Below are 24,181 nucleotides of genomic sequence, written 5' to 3' on the forward strand. Positions count from 1 at the left end.
ATGAAGACCCTTTGAAGTCATATTGCATGGTACCCATTCTTCGGGTTTCAACTACCCAGGTTTTAGGTATTCTTCCTTCAGCTAAAACATGCATGTGGAACCTAGAGTATGATCAACCATGTGAACGGGAGACGTGTTCAAATATGTTTCAGTTTTCCTCCCCTGGTACTCGGGTGCAACATTCCAGACGCTTTACTAACACTCTCCCCACTTGGAGAGTCAGGGCCTTTAACCTCCTGTTTGGCCCAGTTTGCAATTTCTGCGGAAGATGAACAGGAATAGCGAGAACCAATGAGAGGCTAGCTGGAGGTGTCTGGACGGGCAAATTTAACTCTCATTTCCCACCAGGAAGAGGAAATAACCAAAGGCTCAGCGTGCCGTACCGGAACCAGATTAGGGCCTGAAGCCATCCTGCGGTGTTGCGGCCAGCTCAAAAGAAAGCGAGTTGAAGAAAGGAGCTCAGAGGCACTTTAATTCACAAACATGCAGAGTTATAAATGACAGCTATCGTCCAAAAATATACTGAAGTAAGGCTGCCAAGAGGACTTGAAAGCGGGGCAGAATTGCAGGAAACTGATTTCAGGAGGTAGACTGGAATTGCATTGCAAGCATAGGAAAAGAGGCAGAACGTCCACAATGATGCACTTGGCCAAAAAGGGCGTATGCGTTTTTTCCTGAATATATTCAGGAAAAAACGCATACGCACTTTTTGGCCAACCAAGCAAGGTTGCAAAGGAAATCTGCACTACAATGAAGTCTCACTTCCCCCCGGTCAAAAGGGCCATCTGAAAAAAGTGTAAAATCCAGAAAGGCAGGACAGGCCATGGAGAACTGGGAGCCTTTTTATGCTGATGGGCGGGATGTAAATTGCCAACAACCACTCGGGAGAAGTGTATGGTGTTTCCTGAAACATCTAAAAAACAAAGCAACAGAACCTAGGGCACTTCCACTTATGGTCCTATAGCTTAGGGAAATTAAAATCAAAAAGACACAGCCACCCCAAAGTTTGGAACGGCTCTGTTTACAAGAACCTCGTTTACAGTACAAGTTCAACATCGCAGAAAGTGAAAAATGGATAAAGAAGTTGTGGTATTTACTTACAAAGCAATATCACTCAGCAATGAAATCTGTGTCATCAGGCCCTTAGCAGCACAATGAGTGGATTCAGGTATGATGATTCTAACTGAAATAAGTCACACAGAAAAAGAAACATCATAAGATATCAGTAATACACGGAATGTAAACTTGGCTACACAGGAACTGAATTACAGAACAGAACAGGGTCTCAAATTTAGAAAACCAACTTATGCTTGCTTAAGGGTAAAGGTGAGTTGGGGTGCTGCATAAAACCAGAGATTGAAATGAGCACAGATAAAGTTCCTTAAGTCAAATATGGAATAGACAAGAGCTACTCCTTGCTCAACGAAATGGACTCAACACCGCATATTAAACGCCTAAGAATGTACCTGACTAGTAAGTATCTTAAAACCTATGGATTGCTATGTCTCTGAAAGAGAATCAAGCATGTGTACAGGGGCATAAACGCAGCAGTGATAGGATTGGAGAGGTTCGGTGAGCAAATGAAGACCCTTTGAAGTCATATTGCATGGTACCCATTACACGGGTTTCAACTCTCCAGGTTTAAGGTATTCTTCCTTCAGCTAAAACATGCATGTGGAACCCAAGTATGATCAACCATGTGAACGGGAGACGTGTTCAAATATGTCTCAGTTTTCCTCCCCTGGTACTCGGGTGCAACATTCCAGACGCTTTACTAACACTCTCCCCACTTGGAGAGTCAGCGCCTTTAACCTCCTGTTTGGCCCAGTTTGCAATTTCTGCGGAAGATGAACAGGAATAGCGAGAACCAATGAGAGGCTAGCTGGAGGTGTCTGGACGGGCAAATTTAACTCTCATTTCCCAACAGGAAGAGGAAATAACCAAAGGCTCAGCATGCCGTACCGGAACCAGATTAGGGCCTGAAGCCATCCTGCGGTGTTTCGGCCTGGTCACAAGAAAGCGAGTTGAAGAAAGGAGCTCAGGGGCACTGTAATTCACAAACCTGCAGAGTTATAAATGACAGCTATCGTCCAAAAATAGACTGAAGTAAGGCTGCCAAGAGGACTTGAAAGCGGGGCAGAATTGCAGGAAACCGATTTCAGGAGGTAGACTGGAATTGCATTGAAAGCATAGGAAAAGAGGCAGAACGTCCACAATGATGCACTTGGCCAAAAAGGGCGTATGCGTTTTTTCTTGAATATATTCAGGAAAAAACGCATACGCCCTTTTTGGCCAACCAAGCAAGCTTGCAAAGGAAATCTGCACTACAATGAAGTCTCACTTCCCCCCGGTCAAAAGGGCCATCTGAAAAAAGTGTAAAATCCAGAAAGGCAAGACAGGCCATGGAGAACTGGGAGCCTTTTTATGCTGATGGGCGGGATTTAAATTGCCAACAACCACTCGGGAGAAGTGTATGGTGTTTCCTGAAACATCTAAAAAACAAACCAACAGAGCCTAGGGCACTTCCACTTATGGTCCTATAGCTTAGGGAAATTAAAATCAAAAAGACACAGCCACCCCAAAGTTTGGGACACCTCCGTTTACAAGAACCTCGTTTACCGTACAAGTTCAATATCACAGAAAGTGAAAAATGGATAAAGAACTTGTGGTACTTACGTACAATGCAGTATCACTCAGCAATGAAATATATGTCATCAGGCCCATAGCAGCATAATGAGTGGATTCAGGTACGATGATTCTAACTTAAATAAGTCACACAGAAAAAGAAACATCATAAGATATCACTAACACACGGAATGTAAACTTGGCTACACAGGAACTGCATTCCAAAACAGAACAGGGTCTCAAATTTAGAAAACCAACTTATGCTTGCTTAAGGGGAAAGGTGAGTTGGGGTGCTGCATAAAACCAGAGATTGAAATGAGCACAGATAAAGTTCCTTAAGCCAAATATGGAATATACAAGAGCTACTCCTTGCTCAACGAAATGGACTCAACACCCCATATTAAACGCCTAAGAATGTACCTGACTAGTAAGTATCTTAAAACCTATGGATTGCTATGTCTCCGAAAGAGAATCAAGCATGTGTACAGGGGCATAAACGCAGCAGTGATAGGATTGGAGATGTTCGGTGAGCAAATGAAGACCCTTTGAAGTCATATTGCATGGTACCCATTACACGGGTCTCAACTCTCCAGGTTTAAGGTATTCTTCCTTCAGCTAAAACATGCATGTGGAACCCAAGTATGATCAACCATGTGAACGGGAGACGTGTTCAAATATGTCTCAGTTTTCCTCCCCTGGTACTCGGGTGCAACATTCCAGACGCTTTACTAACACTCTCCCCACTTGGAGAGTCAGCGCCTTTAACCTCCTGTTTGGCCCAGTTTGCAATTTCTGCGGAAGATGAACAGGAATAGCGAGAACCAATGAGAGGCTAGCTGGAGGTGTCTGGACAGGCAAATTTAACTCTCATTTCCCAACAGGAAGAGGAAATAACTAAAGGCTCAGCGTGCCGTACCGGAACCAGATTAGGGCCTGAAGCCATCCTGCGGTGTTTCGGCCTGGTCACAAGAAAGCGAGTTGAAGAAAGGAGCTCAGGGGCACTGTAATTCACAAACCTGCAGAGTTATAAATGACAGCTATCGTCCAGAAATATACTGAAGTAAGGCTGCCAAGAGGACTTGAAAGCGGGGCAGAATTGCAGGAAACCGATTTCAGGAGGTAGACTGGAATTGCATTGAAAGCATAGGAAAAGAGGCAGAACGTCCACAATGATGCACTTGGCCAAAAAGGGCGTATGCATTTTTTCCTGAAGATATTCAGGAAAAAACGCATACGCCCTTTTTGGCCAACCAAGCAAGCTTGCAAAGGAAATCTGCACTACAATGAAGTCTCACTTCCCCCCGGTCAAAAGGGCCATCTGAAAAAAGTGTAAAATCCAGAAAGGCAGGACAGGCCATGGAGAACTGGGAGCCTTGTTATGCTGATGGGCGGGATGTAAATTGCCAACAGACACTCGGGAGAAGTGTATGGTGTTTCCTGAAACATCTAACAAACAAAGCAACAGAACCTAGGGGACTTCCACTTATGGTCCTATAGCTTAGGGAAATTAAAATCAAAAAGACACAGCCACCCCAAAGTTTGGGACGCCTCTGTTTACAAGAACCTCGTTTACAGTACAAGTTCAACATCGCAGAAAGTGAAAAATGGATAAAGAAGTTGTGGTATTTACTTACAAAGCAATATCACTCAGCAATGAAATCTGTGTCATCAGGCCCTTAGCAGCACAATGAGTGGATTCAGGTATGATGATTCTAACTGAAGTAAGTCACACAGAAAAAGAAACATCATAAGATATCAGTAATACACGGAATGTAAACTTGGCTACACAGGAACTGAATTACAGAACAGAACAGGGTCTCAAATTTAGAAAACCAACTTATGCTTGCTTAAGGGTAAAGGTGAGTTGGGGTGCTGCATAAAACCAGAGATTGAAATGAGCACAGATAAAGTTCCTTAAGTCAAATATGGAATAGACAAGAGCTACTCCTTGCTCAACGAAATGGACTCAACACCGCATATTAAACGCCTAAGAATGTACCTGACTAGTAAGTATCTTAAAACCTATGGATTGCTATGTCTCCAAAAGAGAATCAAGCATGTGTACAGGGGCATAAACGCAGCAGTGATAGGATTGGAGAGGTTCGGTGAGCAAATGAAGACCCTTTGAAGTCATATTGCATGGTACCCATTCCACGGGTTTCAACTACCCAGGTTTAAGGTATTCTTCCTTCAGCTAAAACATGCATGTGGTACCTAGAGTATGATCAACCATGTGATCAGGAGACGTGTTCAAATATGTCTCAGTTTTCGTACCTGGTACTCGGGTGCAACATTCCAGACACTTTACTAACACTCTCCCGACTTGGAGAGTCAGTCCCTTTAACCTCCTGTTTGGCCCAGTTTGCAATTTCTGCGGAAGATGAACAGGAATAGCGAGAACCAATGAGAGGCTAGCTGGAGGTGTCTGGACGGGCAAATTTAACTCTCATTTCCCACCAGGAAGAGGAATTAACCAAAGGCTCAGCGTGCCGTACCGGAACCAGATTAGGGCCTGAAGCCATCCTGCGGTGTTGCGGCCAGCTCAAAAGAAAGCGAGTTGAAGAAAGGAGCTCAGGGGCACTGTAATTCACAAACCTGCAGAGTTATAAATGACAGCTATCGTCCAAAAATAGACTGAAGTAAGGCTGCCAAGAGGACTTGAAAGCGGGGCAGAATTGCAGGAAACCGATTTCAGGAGGTAGACTGGAATTGCATTGAAAGCATAGGAAAAGAGGCAGAACGTCCACAATGATGCACTTGGCCAAAAAGGGTGTATGTGTTTTTTCCTGAATATATTCAGGAAAAAACGCATACGCCCTTTTTGGCCAACCAAGCAAGCTTGCAAAGGAAATCTGCACTACAATGAAGTCTCACTTCCCCCCAGTCAAAAGGGCCATCTGAAAAAAGTGTAAAATCCAGAAAGGCAGGACAGGCCATGGAGAACTGGGAGCCTTGTTATGCTGATGGGCGGGATGTAAATTGCCAAGAGACACTCGGGAGAAGTGTATGGTGTTTCCTGAAACATCTAAAAAACAAAGCAACAGAGCCTAGGGCACTGCCACTTATGGTCCTATAGCTTAGGGAAATTAAAATAAAAAAGACACAGCCACCCCAAAGTTTGGGACGCCTCTGTTTACAAGAACCTCGTTTACAGTACAAGTTCAACATCGCAGAAAGTGAAAAATGGATAAAAAACTTGTGGTACTTACGTACAATGCAGTATCACTCAGCAATGAAATCTATGTCATCAGGCCCGTAGCAGTATAATGAGTGGATTCAGGTACGATGATTCTAACTGAAATAAGTCACACAGAAAAAGAAACATCATAAGATATCACTAATACACGGAATGTAAACTTGGCTACACAGGAACTGCATTCCAAAACAGAACAGGGTCTCAAATTTAGAAAACCAACTTATGCTTGCTTAAGGGGAAAGGTGAGTTGGGGTGCTGCATAAAACCAGACATTGAAATGAGCACAGATAAAGTTCCTTAAACCAAATATGGAATAGACAAGAGCTACTCCTTGTTCAACGAAATGGACTCAAAACCCCATATTAAACCCCTAAGAATGTACCTGACTAGTAAGTATCTTAAAACCTATGGATTGCTATGTCTCCAAAAGAGAATCAAGCGTGTGTACAGGGGAATAAACGCAGCAGTGATAGGATTGGAGAGGTTCGGTGAGCAAATGAAGACCCTTTGAAGTCATATTGCATGGTACCCATTCCACGGGTCTCAACTCTCCAGGTTTAAGGTATTCTTCCTTCAGCTAAAACATGCATGTGGAACCCAGAGTATGATCAACCATGTGAACGGGAGACGTGTTCAAATATGTCTCAGTTTTCCTCCCCTGGTACTCGGGTGCAACATTCCAGATGCTTTACTAACACTCTCCCGACTCGGAGAGTCAGTCCCTTTAAACTCCTGTTTGGCCCAGTTTGCAATTTCTGCGGAAGATGAACAGGAATAGCGAGAACCAATGAGAGGCTAACTGGAGGTGTCTGGACGGGCAAATTTAACTCTCATTTCCCACCAGGAAGAGGAATTAACCAAAGGCTCAGCATGCCGGGCCGGAACCAGATTAGGGCCTGAAGCCATCCTGCGGTGTTGCGGCCAGGTCACAAGAAAACGAGTTGAAGAAAGGAGCTCAGGGGCACTGTAATTCACAAACCTGCAGAGTTATAAATGACAGCTATCGTCCAAAAATAGACTGAAGTAAGGCTGCCAAGAGGACTTGAAAGCGGGGCAGAATTGCAGGAAACCGATTTCAGGAGGTAGACTGGAATTGCATTGAAAGCATAGGAAAAGAGGCAGAACGTCCACAATGATGCACTTGGCCAAAAAGGGCGTATGCGTTTTTTCCTGAATATATTCAGGAAAAAACGCATACGCCCTTTTTGGCCAACCAAGCAAGCTTGCAAAGGAAATCTGCACTACAATGAAGTCTCACTTCCCCCCGGTCAAAAGGGCCATCTGAAAAAAGTGTAAAATCCAGAAAGGCAGGACAGGCCATGGAGAACTGGGAGCCTTGTTATGCTGATGGGCGGGATGTAAATTGCCAACAGACACTCGGGAGAAGTGTATGGTGTTTCCTGAAACATGTAAAAAACAAAGCAACAGAACCTAGGGCACTTCCACTTATGGTCCTATAGCTTAGGGAAATTAAAATCAAAAAGACACAGCCACCCCAAAGTTTGGAACGGCTCTGTTTACAAGAACCTCATTTACAGTACAAGTTCAACATCGCAGAAAGTGAAAAATGGATAAAGAACTTGTGGTACTTACGTACAATGCAGTATCACTCAGCAATGAAATCTATGTCATCAGGCCCGTAGCAGCATAATGAGTAGATTCAGGTACGATGATTCTAACTGAAATAAGTCACACAGAAAAAGAAACATCTTAAGATATCACTAATACACGGAATGTAAACTTGGCTACACAGGAACTGAATTCCAAAACAGAACAGGTTCTCAAATTTAGAAAACCAACTTATGCTTGCTTAAGGGTAAAGGTGAGTTGGGGTGCTGCATAAAACCAGAGATTGAAATGAGCACAGATAAAGTTCCTTAAGCCAAATATGGAATAGACAAGAGCTACTCCTTGCTCAACGAAATGGACTCAACACCGCATATTAAACGCCTAAGAATGTACCTGACTAGTAAGTATCTTAAAACCTATGGATTGCTATGTCTCCAAAAGAGAATCAAGCATGTGTACAGGGGCATAAACGCAGCAGTGATAGGATTGGAGAGGTTCGGTGAGCAAATGAAGACCCTTTGAAGTCATATTGCATGGTACCCATTCTTCGGGTTTCAACTACCCAGATTTTAGGTATTCTTCCTTCAGCTAAAACATGCACGTGGAACCCAGAGTATGATCAACCATGTGATCGGGAGACGTGTTCAAATATGTCTCAGTTTTCCTCCCCTGGTACTCGGGTGCAACATTCCAGACACTTTACGAACACTCTCCCCACTTGGAGAGTCAGCGCCTTTAACCTCCTGTTTGGCCCAGTTTGCAATTTCTGCGGAAGATGAACAGGTATAGCGAGAACCAATGAGAGGCTAGCTGGAGGTGTCTGGACGGGCAAATTTAACTCTCATTTCCCACCAGGAAGAGGAATTAACCAAAGGCTCAGCATGCCGGGCCGGAACCAGATTAGGGCCTGAAGCCATCCTGCGGTGTTGCGGCCAGGTCACAAGAAAGCGAGTTGAAGAAAGGAGCTCAGGGGCACTGTAATTCACAAACCTGCAGAGTTATAAATGACAGCTATCGTCCAAAAATAGACTGAAGTAAGGCTGCCAAGAGGACTTGAAAGCGGGGCAGAATTGCAGGAAACCGATTTCAGGAGGTAGACTGGAATTGCATTGAAAGCATAGGAAAAGAGGCAGAACGTCCACAATGATGCACTTGGCCAAAAAGGGCGTATGCGTTTTTTCCTGAATATATTCAGGAAAAAACGCATACGCCCTTTTTGGCCAACCAAGCAAGCTTGCAAAGGAAATCTGCACTACAATGAAGTCTCACTTCCCCCCGGCCAAAAGGGCCATCTGAAAAAAGTGTAAAATCCAGAAAGGCAACAGGCCATTGAGAACTGGGAGCCTTGTTATGCTGATGGGCGGGATGTAAATTGCCAACAGACACTTGGGAGAAGTGTATGGTGTTTCCTGAAACATGTAAAAAACAAAGCAACAGAACCTAGGGAACTTCCACTTATGGTCCTATAGCTTAGGGAAATTAAAATCAAAAAGACACAGCCACCCCAAAGTTTGGAACGGCTCTGTTTAAAAGAACCTCGTTTACAGTACAAGTTCAACATCGCAGAAAGTGAAAAATGGATAAAGAACTTGTGGTACTTACGTACAATGCAGTATCACTCAGCAATGAAATCTATGTCATCAGGCCCGCAGCAGCATAATGAGTAGATTCAGGTACGATGATTCTAACTGAAATAAGTCACACAGAAAAAGAAACATCATAAGATATCACTAATACACGGAATGTAAACTTGGCTACACAGGAACTGAATTCCAAAACAGAACAGGTTCTCAAATTTAGAAAACCAACTTATGCTTGCTTAAGGGGAAAGGTGAGTTGGGTTGCTGCATAAAACCAGAGATTGAAATGAGCACAGATAAAGTTCCTTAAGCCAAATATGGAATAGACAAGAGCTACTCCTTGCTCAACGAAATGGACTCAACACCGCATATTAAACGCCTAAGAATGTACCTGACTAGTAAGTATCTTAAAACCTATGGATTGCTATCTCTCCGAAAGAGAATCAAGCATGTGTACAGGGGCATAAACGCAGCAGTGATAGGATTGGAGAGGTTCGGTGGGCAAATGAAAACCCTTTGAAGTCATATTGCATGGTACCCATTCTTCGGGTTTCAACTACCCAGGTTTTAGGTATTCTTCCTTCAGCTAAAACATGCATGTGGAACCCAGAGTATGATCAACCATGTGATCGGGAGACGTGTTCAAATATGTCTCAGTTTTCCTCCCCTGGTACTCGGGTGCAACATTCCAGACGCTTTACTAACACTCTCCCCACTTGGAGAGGCAGCGCCTTTAATCTCCTGTTTGGCCCGGTTTGCAATTTCTGCGGAAGATGAACAGGAATAGCGAGAACCAATGAGAGGCTAGCTGGAGGTGTCTGGACGGGCAAATTTAACTCTCATTTCCCACCAGGAAGAGGAATTAACCAAAGGCTCAGCATGCCGGGCCGAAACCAGATTAGGGCCTGAAGCCATCCTGCGGTGTTGCGGCCAGGTCACAAGAAAGCGAGTTGAAGAAAGGAGCTCAGGGGCACTGTAATTCACAAACCTGCAGAGTTATAAATGACAGCTATCGTCCAAAAATAGACTGAAGTAAGGCTGCCAAGAGGACTTCAAAGCGGGGCAGAATTGCAGGAAACCGATTTCAGGAGGTAGACTGGAATTGCATTGAAAACATAGGAAAAGAGGCAGAACGTCCACAATGATGCACTTGGCCAAAAAGGGCGTATGCGTTTTTTCCTGAATATATTCAGGAAAAAACGCATACGCCCTTTTTGGCCAACCAAGCAAGCTTGCAAAGGAAATCTGCACTACAATGAAGTCTCACTTCCCCCCAGTCAAAAGGGCCCTCTGAAAAAAGTGTAAAATCCAGAAAGGCAGGACAGGCCATGGAGAACTGGGAGCCTTGTTATGCTGATGGGCGGGATGTAAATTGCCAAGAGACACTCGGGAGAAGTGTATGGTGTTTCCTGAAACATCTAAAAAACAAAGCAACAGAGCCTAGGGCACTGCCACTTATGGTCCTATAGCTTAGGGAAATTAAAATCAAAAAGACACAGCCACCCCAAAGTTTGGGACGCCTCTGTTTACAAGAACCTCGTTTACAGTACAAGTTCAACATCGCAGAAAGTGAAAAATGGATAAAAAACTTGTGGTACTTACGTACAATGCAGTATCACTCAGCAATGAAATCTATGTCATCAGGCCCGTAGCAGTATAATGAGTGGATTCAGGTACGATGATTCTAACTGAAATAAGTCACACAGAAAAAGAAACATCATAAGATATCACTAATACACGGAATGTAAACTTGGCTACACAGGAACTGCATTCCAAAACAGAACAGGGTCTCAAATTTAGAAAACCAACTTATGCTTGCTTAAGGGGAAAGGTGAGTTGGGGTGCTGCATAAAACCAGACATTGAAATGAGCACAGATAAAGTTCCTTAAGCCAAATATGGAATAGACAAGAGCTACTCCTTGTTCAACGAAATGGACTCAAAACCCCATATTAAACCCCTAAGAATGTACCTGACTAGTAAGTATCTTAAAACCTATGGATTGCTATGTCTCCAAAAGAGAATCAAGCGTGTGTACAGGGGAATAAACGCAGCAGTGATAGGATTGGAGAGGTTCGGTGAGCAAATGAAGACCCTTTGAAGTCATATTGCATGGTACCCATTCCACGGGTCTCAACTCTCCAGGTTTAAGGTATTCTTCCTTCAGCTAAAACATGCATGTGGAACCCAGAGTATGATCAACCATGTGAACGGGAGACGTGTTCAAATATGTCTCAGTTTTCCTCCCCTGGTACTCGGGTGCAACATTCCAGATGCTTTACTAACACTCTCCCGACTCGGAGAGTCAGTCCCTTTAAACTCCTGTTTGGCCCAGTTTGCAATTTCTGCGGAAGATGAACAGGAATAGCGAGAACCAATGAGAGGCTAACTGGAGGTGTCTGGACGGGCAAATTTAACTCTCATTTCCCACCAGGAAGAGGAATTAACCAAAGGCTCAGCATGCCGGGCCGGAACCAGATTAGGGCCTGAAGCCATCCTGCGGTGTTGCGGCCAGGTCACAAGAAAACGAGTTGAAGAAAGGAGCTCAGGGGCACTGTAATTCACAAACCTGCAGAGTTATAAATGACAGCTATCGTCCAAAAATAGACCGAAGTAAGGCTGCCAAGAGGACTTCAAAGCGGGGCAGAATTGCAGGAAACCGATTTCAGGAGGTAGACTGGAATTGCATTGAAAGCATAGGAAAAGAGGCAGAACGTCCACAATGATGCACTTGGCCAAAAAGGGCGTATGCGTTTTTTCCTGAATATATTCAGGAAAAAACGCATACGCCCTTTTTGGCCAACCAAGCAAGCTTGCAAAGGAAATCTGCACTACAATGAAGTCTCACTTCCCCCCGGTCAAAAGGGCCATCTGAAAAAAGTGTAAAATCCAGAAAGGCAAGAGGCCATTGAGAACTGGGAGCCTTGTTATGCAGATGGGCGGGATGTAAATTGCCAACAGACACTCGGGAGAAGTGTATGGTGTTTCCTGAAACATGTAAAAAACAAAGCAACAGAACCTAGGGCACTTCCACTTATGGTCCTATAGCTTAGGGAAATTAAAATCAAAAAGACACAGCCACCCCAAAGTTTGGAACGGCTCTGTTTACAAGAACCTCATTTACAGTACAAGTTCAACATCGCAGAAAGTGAAAAATGGATAAAGAACTTGTGGTACTTACGTACAATGCAGTATCACTCAGCAATGAAATCTATGTCATCAGGCCCGTAGCAGCATAATGAGTAGATTCAGGTACGATGATTCTAACTGAAATAAGTCACACAGAAAAAGAAACATCATAAGATATCACTAATACACGGAATGTAAACTTGGCTACACAGGAACTGAATTCCAAAACAGAACAGGTTCTCAAATTTAGAAAACCAACTTATGCTTGCTTAAGGGTAAAGGTGAGTTGGGGTGCTGCATAAAACCAGAGATTGAAATGAGCACAGATAAAGTTCCTTAAGCCAAATATGGAATAGACAAGAGCTACTCCTTGCTCAACGAAATGGACTCAACACCGCATATTAAACGCCTAAGAATGTACCTGACTAGTAAGTATCTTAAAACCTATGGATTGCTATGTCTCCGAAAGAGAATCAAGCATGTGTACAGGGGCATAAACGCAGCAGTGATAGGATTGGAGAGGTTCGGTGAGCAAATGAAGACCCTTTGAAGTCATATTGCATGGTACCCATTCTTCGGGTTTCAACTACCCAGATTTTAGGTATTCTTCCTTCAGCTAAAACATGCATGTGGAACCCAGAGTATGATCAACCATGTGATCGGGAGACGTGTTCAAATATGTCTCAGTTTTCCTCCCCTGGTACTCGGGTGCAACATTCCAGACACTTTACTAACACTCTCCCCACTTGGAGAGTCAGCGCCTTTAACCTCCTGTTTGGCCCAGTTTGCAATTTCTGCGGAAGATGAACAGGAATAGCGAGAACCAATGAGAGGCTAGCTGGAGGTGTCTGGACGGGCAAATTTAACTCTCATTTCCCACCAGGAAGAGGAATTAACCAAAGGCTCAGCATGCCGGGCCGGAACCAGATTAGGGCCTGAAGCCATCCTGCGGTGTTGCGGCCAGGTCACAAGAAAGCAAGTTGAAGAAAGGAGCTCAGGGGCACTGTAATTCACAAACCTGCAGAGTTATAAATGACAGCTATCGTCCAAAAATAGACTGAAGTAAGGCTGCCAAGAGGACTTGAAAGCGGGGCAGAATTGCAGGAAACCGATTTCAGGAGGTAGACTGGAATTGCATTGAAAGCATAAGAAAAGAGGCAGAACGTCCACAATGATGCACTTGGCCAAAAAGGGCGTATGCGTTTTTTCCTGAATATATTCAGGAAAAAACGCATACGCCCTTTTTGGCCAACCAAGCAAGCTTGCAAAGGAAATCTACACTACAATGAAGTCTCACTTCCCCCCGGCCAAAAGGGCCATCTGAAAAAAGTGTAAAATCCAGAAAGGCAACAGGCCATTGAGAACTGGGAGCCTTGTTATGCTGATGGGCGGGATGTAAATTGCCAACAGACACTTGGGAGAAGTGTATGGTGTTTCCTGAAACATGTAAAAAACAAAGCAACAGAACCTAGGGCACTTCCACTTATGGTCCTATAGCTTAGGGAAATTAAAATCAAAAAGACACAGCCACCCCAAAGTTTGGAACGGCTCTGTTTAAAAGAACCTCGTTTACAGTACAAGTTCAACATCGCAGAAAGTGAAAAATGGATAAAGAACTTGTGGTACTTACGTACAATGCAGTATCACTCAGCAATGAAATCTATGTCATCAGGCCCGCAGCAGCATAATGAGTAGATTCAGGTACGATGATTCTAACTGAAATAAGTCACACAGAAAAAGAAACATCATAAGATATCACTAATACACGGAATGTGAACTTGGCTACACAGGAACTGAATTCCAAAACAGAACAGGTTCTCAAATTTAGAAAACCAACTTATGCTTGCTTAAGGGGAAAGGTGAGTTGGGTTGCTGCATAAAACCAGAGATTGAAATGAGCACAGATAAAGTTCCTTAAGCCAAATATGGAATAGACAAGAGCTACTCCTTGCTCAACGAAATGGACTCAACACCGCATATTAAACGCCTAAGAATGTACCTGACTAGTAAGTATCTTAAAACCTATGGATTGCTATCTCTCCGAAAGAGAATCAAGCATGTGTACAGGGGCATAAACGCAGCAGTGATAGGATTGGAGAGGTTCGGTGGGCAAATGAAAACCCTTTGAAGTCATATTGCATGGTACCCATTCTTCGGGTTTCAACTACCCAGGTTTTAGGTATTCTTCCTTCAGCTAAAACATGCATGTGGAACCCAGAGTATGATCAACCATGTGATCGGGAGACGTGTTCAAATATGTCTCAGTTTTCCTCCCCTGGTACTCGGGTGCAACATTCCAGACGCTTTACTAACACTCTCCCCACTTGGAGAGTCAGCGCCTTTAACCTCCTGTTTGGCCCAGTTTGCAATTTCTGCGGAAGATGAACAGGAATAGCGAGAACCAATGAGAGGCTAGCTGGAGGTGTCTGGACGGGCAAATTTAACTCTCATTTCCCACCAGGAGGAAGAAATAACCAAAGGCTCAGCGTGCCGTGCCAGAACCAGATTAGGGCCTGAAGCCATCCTGCGGTGTTGCGGCCAGGTCACAAGAAAGCGAGTTGAAGAAAGGAGCTCAGGGGCACTGTAATTCACAAACCTGCAGAGTTATAAATGACAGCTATCGTCCAAAAATAGACTGAAGTAAGGCTGCCAAGAGGACTTGAAAGCGGGGCAGAATAGCAGGAAACCGATTTCAGGAGGTAGACTGGAATTGCATTGAAAGCATAGGAAAAGAGGCAGAACGTCCACAATGATGCACTTGGCCAAAAAGGGCGTATGCGTTTTTTCATGAATATATTCAGGAAAAAACGCATACGCCCTTTTTGGCCAACCAAGCAAGCTTGCAAAGGAAATCTGCACTACAATGAAGTCTCACTTCACCCCGGTCAAAAGGGCCATCTGAAAAAAGTGTAAAATCCAGAAAGGCAGGACAGGCCATGGAGAACTGGGAGCCTTGTTATGCTGATGGGCGGGATGTAAATTGCCAACAACCACTCGGGAGAAGTGTATGGTGTTTCCTGAAACATCTAAAAAACAAAGCAACAGAACCTAGGGCACTTCCACTTATGGTCCTATAGCTTAGGGAAATTAAAATCAAAAAGACACAGCCACCCCAAAGTTTGGAACGGCTCTGTTTACAAGAACCTCGTTTACAGTACAAGTTCAACATCGCAGAAAGTGAAAAATGGATAAAGAAGTTGTGGTATTTACTTACAAAGCAATATCACTCAGCAATGAAATCTGTGTCATCAGGCCCTTAGCAGCACAATGAGTGGATTCAGGTATGATGATTCTAACTGAAGTAAGTCACACAGAAAAAGAAACATCATAAGATATCAGTAATACACGGAATGTAAACTTGGCTACACAGGAACTAAATTACAGAACAGAACAGGGTCTCAAATTTAGAAAACCAACTTATGCTTGCTTAAGGGTAAAGGTGAGTTGGGGTGCTGCATAAAACCAGAGATTGAAATGAGCACAGATAAAGTTCCTTAAGTCAAATATGGAATAGACAAGAGCTACTCCTTGCTCAACGAAATGGACTCAACACCGCATATTAAACGCCTAAGAATGTACCTGAGTAGTAAGTATCTTAAAACCTATGGATTGCTATGTCTCCGAAAGAGAATCAAGCATGTGTACAGGGGCATAAACGCAGCAGTGATAGGATTGGAGAGGTTCGGTGAGCAAATGAAGACCCTTTGAAGTCATATTGAATGGTACCCATTACATGGGTCTTAACTCTCCAGGTTTAAGGTATTCTTCCTTCAGCTAAAACATGCATGTGGAACCCAAGTATGATCAACCATGTGAACGGGAGACGTGTTCAAATATGTCTCAGTTTTCCTCCCCTGGTACTCGGGTGCAACATTCCAGACGCTTTACTAACACTCTCCCCACTTGGAGAGTCAGTCCCTTTAACCTCCTGTTTGGCCCAGTTTGCAATTTCTGCGGAAGATGAACAGGAATAGCGAGAACCAATGAGAGACTAGCTGGAGGTGTCTGGACGGGCAAATTTAACTCTCATTTCCCACCAGGAAGAGGAATTAACCAAAGGCTCAGCATGCCGGGCCAGAACCAGATTAGGGCCTGAAGCCATCCTGCGGTGTTGCGGCCAGGTCACAAGAAAGCGAGTTGAAGAAAGGAGCTCAGGGGCACTGTAATTCACAAACCTGCAGAGTTATAAATGACAGCTATCGTCCAAAAATAGACTGAAGTAAGGCTGCCAAGAGGACTTGAAAGCGGGGCAGAATTGCAGGAAACCGATTTCAGGAGGTAGACTGGAATTGCATTGAAAGCATAGGAAAAGAGGCAGAACGTCCACAATGATGCACTTGGCCAAAAAGGGCGTATGCGTTTTTTCCTGAATATATTCAGGAAAAAACGCATACGCCCTTTTTGGCCAACCAAGCAAGCTTGCAAAGGAAATCTGCACTACAATGAAGTCTCACTTCCCCCCGGTCAAAAGGGCCATCTGAAAAAAGTGTAAAATCCAGAAAGGCAGGACAGGCCATGGAGAACTGGGAGCCTTGTTATGCTGATGGGCGGGATGTAAATTGCCAACAACCACTCGGGAGAAGTGTATGGTGTTTCCTGAAACATCTAAAAAACAAAGCAACAGAACCTAGGGCACTTCCACTTATGGTCCTATAGCTTAGGGAAATTAAAATCAAAAAGACACAGCCACCCCAAAGTTTGGAACGGCTCTGTTTACAAGAACCTCGTTTACAGTACAAGTTCAACATCGCAGAAAGTGAAAAATGGATAAAGAAGTTGTGGTATTTACTTACAAAGCAATATCACTCAGCAATGAAATCTGTGTCATCAGGCCCTTAGCAGCACAATGAGTGGATTCAGGTATGATGATTCTAACTGAAGTAAGTCACACAGAAAAAGAAACATCATAAGATATCAGTAATACACGGAATGTAAACATGGCTACACAGGAACTGAATTACAGAACAGAACAGGGTCTCAAATTTAGAAAACCAACTTATGCTTGCTTAAGGGTAAAGGTGAGTTGGGGTGCTGCATAAAACCAGAGATTGAAATGAGCACAGATAAAGTTCCTTAAGTCAAATATGGAATAGACAAGAGCTACTCCTTGCTCAACGAAATGGACTCAACACCGCATATTAAACGCCTAAGAATGTACCTGACTAGTAAATATCTTAAAACCTATGGATTGCTATGTCTCCGAAAGAGAATCAAGCATGTGTACAGGGGCATAAACGCAGCAGTGATAGGATTGGAGGGGTTCGGTGAGCAAATGAAGACCCTTTGAAGTCATATTGAATGGTACCCATTACATGGGTCTTAACTCTCCAGGTTTAAGGTATTCTTCCTTCAGCTAAAACATGCATGTGGAACCCAAGTATGATCAACCATGTGAACGGGAGACGTGTTCAAATATGTCTCAGTTTTCCTCCCCTGGTACTCGGGTGCAACATTCCAGACGCTTTACTAACACTCTCCCCACTTGGAGAGTCAGTCCCTTTAACCTCCTGTTTGGCCCAGTTTGCAATTTCTGCGGAAGATGAACAGGAATAGCGAGAACCAATGAGAGACTAGCTGGAGGTGTCTGGACGGGCAAATTTAACTCTCATTTCCCACCAGGAAGAGGAAATAACCAAAGGCTCAGCGTGCCGTGCCGGAACCAGATTAGGGCCTGAAGCCATCCTGCGGTGTTGCGGCCAGGTCACAAGAAAGCAAGTTGAAGAAAGGAGCTCAGGGGCACTGTAATTCACAAACCTGCAGAGTTATAAATGACAGCTATCGTCCAAAAATAGACTGAAGTAAGGCTGCCAAGAGGACTTGAAAGCGGGGCAGAATTGCAGGAAACCGATTTCAGGAGGTAGACTGGAATTGCATTGAAAGCATAGGAAAAGAGGCAGAACGTCCACAATGATGCACTTGGCCAAAAAGGGCGTATGCGTTTTTTCCTGAATATATTCAGAAAAAAACGCATACGCCCTTTTTGGCCAACCAAGCAAGCTTGCAAAGGAAATCTGCACTACAATGAAGTCTCACTTCCCCCCGGTCAAAAGGGCCATCTGAAAAAAGTGTAAAATCCAGAAAGGCAACAGGCCATTGAGAACTGGGAGCCTTGTTATGCTGATGGGCGGGATGTAAATTGCCAACAGACACTTGGGAGAAGTGTATGGTGTTTCCTGAAACATCTAAAAAACAAAGCAACAGAGCCTAGGGCACTGCCACTTATGGTCCTATAGCTTAGGGAAATTAAAATCAAAAAGACACAGCCACCCCAAAGTTTGGAACGGCTCTGTTTACAAGAACCTCGTTTACAGTACAAGTTCAACATCGCAGAAAGTGAAAAATGGATAAAGAAGTTGTGGTATTTACTTACAAAGCAATATCACTCAGCAATGAAATCTGTGTCATCAGGCCCTTAGCAGCACAATGAGTGGATTCAGGTATGATGATTCTAACTGAAGTAAGTCACACAGAAAAAGAAACATCATAAGATATCAGTAATACACGGAATGTAAACTTGGCTACACAGGAACTGAATTACAGAACAGAACAGGGTCTAAAATTTAGAAAACCAACTTATGCTTGCTTAAGGGTAAAGGTGAGTTGGGGTGCTGCATAAAACCAGAGATTGAAATGAGCACAGATAAAGTTCCTTAAGTCAAATATGGAATAGACAAGAGCTACTCCTTGCTCAACGAAATGGACTCAACACCGCATATTAAACGCCTAAGAATGTACCTGACTAGTAAGTATCTTAAAACCTATGGATTGCTATGTCTCCGAAAGAGAATCAAGCATGTGTACAGGGGCATAAACGCAGCAGTGATAGGATTGGAGAGGTTCGGTGAGCAAATGAAGACCCTTTGAAGTCGTATTGCATGGTACCCATTTCATGGGTCTTAACTCTCCAGGTTTAAGGTATTCTTCCTTCAGCTAAAACATGCATGTGGAACCCAAGTATGATCAACCATGTGAACGGTAGACGTGTTCAAATATGTCTCAGTTTTCCTCCCCTGGTACTCGGGTGCAACATTCCAGACGCTTTACTAACACTCTCCCCACTTGGAGAGTCAGCGCCTTTAACCTCCTGTTTGGCCCAGTTTGCAATTTCTGTGGAAGATGAACAGGAATAGCGAGAACCAATGAGAGACTAGCTGGAGGTGTCTGGACGGGCAAATTTAACTCTCATTTCCCACCAGGAAGAGGAAATAACCAAAGGCTCAGCGTGCCGTGCCGGAAACAGATTAGGGCCTGAAGCCATCCTGCGGTGTTGCGGCCAGGTCACAAGAAAGCAAGTTGAAGAAAGGAGCTCAGGGGCACTGTAATTCACAAACCTGCAGAGTTATAAATGACAGCTATCGTCCAAAAATAGACTGAAGTAAGGCTGCCAAGAGGACTTGAAAGCGGGGCAGAATTGCAGGAAACCGATTTCAGGAGGTAGACTGGAATTGCATTGAAAGCATAGGAAAAGAGGCAGAACGTCCACAATGATGCACTTGGCCAAAAAGGGCGTATGCGTTTTTTCCTGAATATATTCAGGAAAAAACGCATACGCCCTTTTTGGCCAACCAAGCAAGCTTGCAAAGGAAATCTGCACTACAATGAAGTTTCACTTCCCCCCGGTCAAAAGGGCCATCTGAAAAAAGTGTAAAATCCAGAAAGGCAGGACAGGCCATGGAGAACTGGGAGCCTTGTTATGCTGATGGGCGGGATGTAAATTGCCAACAACCACTCGGGAGAAGTGTATGGTGTTTCCTGAAACATCTAAAAAACAAAACAACAGAACCTAGGGCACTTCCACTTATGGTCCTATAGATTAGGGAAATTAAAATCAAAAAGACACAGCCACCCCAAAGTTTGGAACAGCTCTGTTTACAAGAACCTCGTTTACAGTACAAGTTCAACATCGCAGAAAGTGAAAAATGGATAAAGAAGTTGTGGTATTTACTTACAAAGCAATATCACTCAGCAATGAAATCTGTGTCATCACGCCCTTAGCAGCACAATGAGTGGATTCAGGTATGATGATTCTAACTGAAATAAGTCACACAGAAAAAGAAACATCATAAGATATCAGTAATACACGGAATGTAAACTTGGCTACACAGGAACTGAATTACAGAACAGAACAGGGTCTCAAATTTAGAAAAACAACTTATGCTTGCTTAAGGGTAAAGGTGAGTTGGGGTGCTGCATAAAACCAGAGATTGAAATGAGCACAGATAAAGTTCCTTAAGCCAAATATGGAATAGACAAGAGCTACTCCTTGCTCAATGAAATGGACTCAACACCGCATATTAAACGCCTAAGAATGTACCTGACTTGTAAGTATCTTAAAACCTATGGATTGCTATGTCTCCGAAAGAGAATCAAGCATGTGTACAGGGGCATAAACGCAGCAGTGATAGGATTGGAGAGGTTCGGTGAGCAAATGAAGACCCTTTGAAGTCATATTGCATCGTACCCATTCCACGGGTTTCAACTACCCAGGTTTAAGGTATTCTTCCTTCAGCTAAAATATGCATGTGGAACCTAGAGTATGATCAACCATGTGATCGGGAGACGTGTTCAAATATGTCTCAGTTTTCGTACCCTGGTACTCGGGTGCAACATTCCAGACGCTTTACTAACACTCTCCCCACTTGGAGAGTCAGTCCCTTTAACCTCCTGTTTGGCCCAGTTTGCAATTTCTGTGGAAGATGAACAGGAATAGCGAGAACCAATGAGAGGCTAGCTGGAGGTGTCTGGACGGGCAAATTTCACTCTCATTTCCCACCAGGAAGAGGAATTAACCAAAGGCTCAGCATGCCGGGCCAGAACCAGATTAGGGCCTGAAGCCATCCTGCGGTGTTGCGGCCAGGTCACAAGAAAGCGAGTTGAAGAAAGGAGCTCAGGGGCACTGTAATTCACAAACCTGCAGAGTTATAAATGACAGCTATCGTCCAAAAATAGACTGAAGTAAGGCTGCCAAGAGGACTTGAAAGCGGGGCAGAATTGCAGGAAACCGATTTCAGGAGGTAGACTGGAATTGCATTGACAGCATAGGAAAAGAGGCAGAACGTCCACAATGATGCACTTGGCCAAAAAGGGCGTATGCGTTTTTTCCTGAATATATTCAGGAAAAAACGCATACGCCCTTTTTGGCCAACCAAGCAAGCTTGCAAAGGAAATCTGCACTACAATGAAGTTTCACTTCCCCCCGGTCAAAAGGGCCATCTGAAAAAAGTGTAAAATCCAGAAAGGCAGGACAGGCCATGGAGAACTGGGAGCCTTGTTATGCTGATGGGCGGGATGTAAATTGCCAACAACCACTCGGGAGAAGTGTATGGTGTTTCCTGAAACATCTAAAAAACAAAGCAACAGAGCCTAGGGCACTGCCACTTATGGTCCTATAGCTTAGGGAAATTAAAATCAAAAAGACACAGCCACCCCAAAGTTTGGGACGCCTCTGTTTACAAGAACCTCGTTTACAGTACAAGTTCAACATCGCAGAAAGTGAAAAATGGATAAAGAAGTTGTGGTATTTACTTACAAAGCAATATCACTCAGCAATGAAATCTGTGTCATCAGGCCCTTAGCAGCACAATGAGTGGATTCAGATATGATGATTCTAACTGAAGTAAGTCACACAGAAAAAGAAACATCATAAGATATCAGTAATACACGGAATGTAAACTTGGCTACACAGGAACTGAATTACAGAACAGAACAGGGTCTCAAATTTAGAAAACCAACTTATGCTTGCTTAAGGGGAAAGGTGAGTTGGGGTGCTGCATAAAACCAGAGATTGAAATGAGCACAGATAAAGTTCCTTAAGTCAAATATGGAATAGACAAGAGCTACTCCTTGCTCAACGAAATGGACTCAACACCGCATATTAAACGCCTAAGAATGTACCTGACTAGTAAGTATCTTAAAACCTATGGATTGCTATGTCTCCGAAAGAGAATCAAGCATGTGTACAGGGGCATAAACGCAGCAGTGATAGGATTGGAGAGGTTCGGTGAGCAAATGAAGACCCTTTGAAGTCATATTGCATGGTACCCATTTCATGGGTCTTAACTCTCCAGGTTTAAGGTATTCTTCCTTCAGCTAAAACATGCATGTGGAACCCAAGTATGATCAACCATGTGAACGGGAGACGTGTTTAAATATGTCTCAGTTTTCCTCACCTGGTACTCGGGTGCAACATTCCAGACGCTTTACTAACACTCTCCCCACTTGGAGAGTCAGGGCCTTTAACCTCCTGTTTGGCCCAGTTTGCAATTTCTGCGGAAGATGAACAGGAATAGCGAGAACCAATGAGAGGCTAGCTGGAGGTGTCTGGACGGGCAAATTTAACTCTCATTTCCCACCAGGAAGAGGAATTATCCAAAGGCTCAGCATGCCGGGCCGGAACCAGATTAGGGCCTGAAGCCATCCTGCGGTGTTGCGGCCAGGTCACAAGAAAGCGAGTTGAAGAAAGGAGCTCAGGGGCACTGTAATTCACAAACCTGCAGAGTTATAAATGACAGCTATCATCCAAAAATAGACTGAAGTAAGGCTGCCAAGAGGACTTGAAAGCGGGGCAGAATTGCAGGAAACCGATTTCAGGAGGTAGACTGGAATTGCATTGAAAGCATAGGAAAAGAGGCAGAACGTCCACAATGATGCACTTGGCCAAAAAGGGCGTATGCGTTTTTTCCTGAATATATTCAGGAAAAAACGCATACGCCCTTTTTGGCCAACCAAGCAAGCTTGCAAAGGAAATCTGCACTACAATGAAGTCTCACTTCCCCCCGGTCAAAAGGGCCATCTGAAAAAAGTGTAAAATCCAGAAAAGCAGGACAGGCCATGGAGAACTGGGAGTCTTGTTATGCTGATGGGCGGGATGTAAATTGCCAACAACCACTGGGGAGAAGTGTATGGTGTTTCCTGAAACATCTAAAAAACAAAGCAACAGAACCTAGGGCACTTCCACTTATGGTCCTATAGCTTAGGGAAATTAAAATCAAAAAGACACAGCCACCCCAAAGTTTGGAACGGCTCTGTTTACAAGAACCTCGTTTACAGTACAATTTCAACATCGTAGAATGTGAAAAATGGATAAAGAACTTGTGGTACTTACGTGCAATGCAGTATCACTCAGCAATGAAATCTATGTCATCAGGCCCGTAGCAGCATAATGAGTGGATTCAGGTACGATGATTCTAACTGAAATAAGTCACACAGAAAAAGAAACATCATAAGATATCACTAATACACGGAATGTAAACTTGGCTACACAGGAACTGAATTACAGAACAGAACAGGGTCTCAAATTTAGAAAACCAACTTATGCTTGCTTAAGGGTAAAGGTGAGTTGGGGTGCTGCATAAAACCAGAGATTGAAATGAGCACAGATAAAGTTCCTTAAGTCAAATATGGAATAGACAAGAGCTACTCCTTGCTCAACGAAATGGACTCAACACCGCATATTAAACGCCTAAGAATGTACCTGACTAGTAATTATCGTAAAACCTATGGATTGCTATGTCTCCAAAAGAGAATCAAGTATGTGTACAGGGGCATAAACGCAGTAGTGATAGGATTGGAGAGGTTCGGTTGAGCAAATGAAGAACCTTTGAAGTCATATTGCATGGTACCCATTACACGGGTCTCAACTCTCCAGGTTTAAGGTATTCTTCCTTCAGCTAAAACATGCATGTGGAACCCAAGTATGATCAACCATGTGAACGGGAGACGTGTTCAAATATGTCTCAGTTTTCCTCCCCTGGTACTCGGGTGCAACATTCCAGACGCTTTACTAACACTCTCCCCACTTGGAGAGTCAGCGCCTTTAACCTCCTGTTTGGCCCAGTTTGCAATTTCTGCGGAAGATGAACAGGAATAGCGAGAACCAATGAGAGGCTAGCTGGAGGTGTCTGGACGGGCAAATTTAACTCTCATTTCCCACCAGGAAAAGGAAATAACCAAAGGCTCAGCATGCCGTGCCGGAACCAGATTAGGGCCTGAAGCCATCCTGCGGTGTTGCGGCCAGGTCACAAGAAAGCGAGTTGAAGAAAGGAGCTCAGGGGCACTGTAATTCACAAACCGGCAGAGTTATA

At 43.9% G+C, this 24,181-nt stretch overlaps 1 long non-coding RNA gene across 38 annotated transcripts in view; it reads right to left on the bottom strand.

Annotated features, from left to right (window-relative positions):
- LOC307187927 overlaps positions 1-24,181 on the bottom strand; it is a 3,519,425-nt gene that overhangs the window by 1,742,001 nt on the left and 1,753,243 nt on the right. The window lies entirely within an intron of this gene.

Source organism: Stenella coeruleoalba (genome assembly GCF_951394435.1).
Source record: "Stenella coeruleoalba genome assembly, chromosome: 6".
NCBI classification, from domain to species: domain Eukaryota; kingdom Metazoa; phylum Chordata; class Mammalia; order Artiodactyla; family Delphinidae; genus Stenella; species Stenella coeruleoalba.